Source organism: Myotis davidii, unplaced genomic scaffold (genome assembly GCF_000327345.1).
Source record: "Myotis davidii unplaced genomic scaffold, ASM32734v1 scaffold841, whole genome shotgun sequence".
In the NCBI taxonomy this organism is placed as follows: domain Eukaryota; kingdom Metazoa; phylum Chordata; class Mammalia; order Chiroptera; family Vespertilionidae; genus Myotis; species Myotis davidii.
Window position 1 is genome coordinate 341,826 of NW_006291508.1, and position 264 is coordinate 342,089.

Consider the following 264-nt stretch of genomic DNA (forward strand, 5'->3'; position numbering starts at 1 on the left):
CTTTTTTTCCCCCACACCTGGCATCCTAGGTCCCAGTGGGGAAAGGGAGGAGCGCAATGCTCCCCGTTGCCTGGCCCATCTCCTGGCCCATCCTGCAGCACTGACTGGAGCCGTACATTTGAGGGGTTTCCATTTACCTTAGGCACCCTGGTGTGGAGGTTCCTCAAAACCTGGTACATTTGAGGAAGGCTTTCGAGTGTGCAAGCATTTCCACATATTTCATGTCTGTGTAGTCTTGATTCCCATGTTAACTGGGGGAGATAA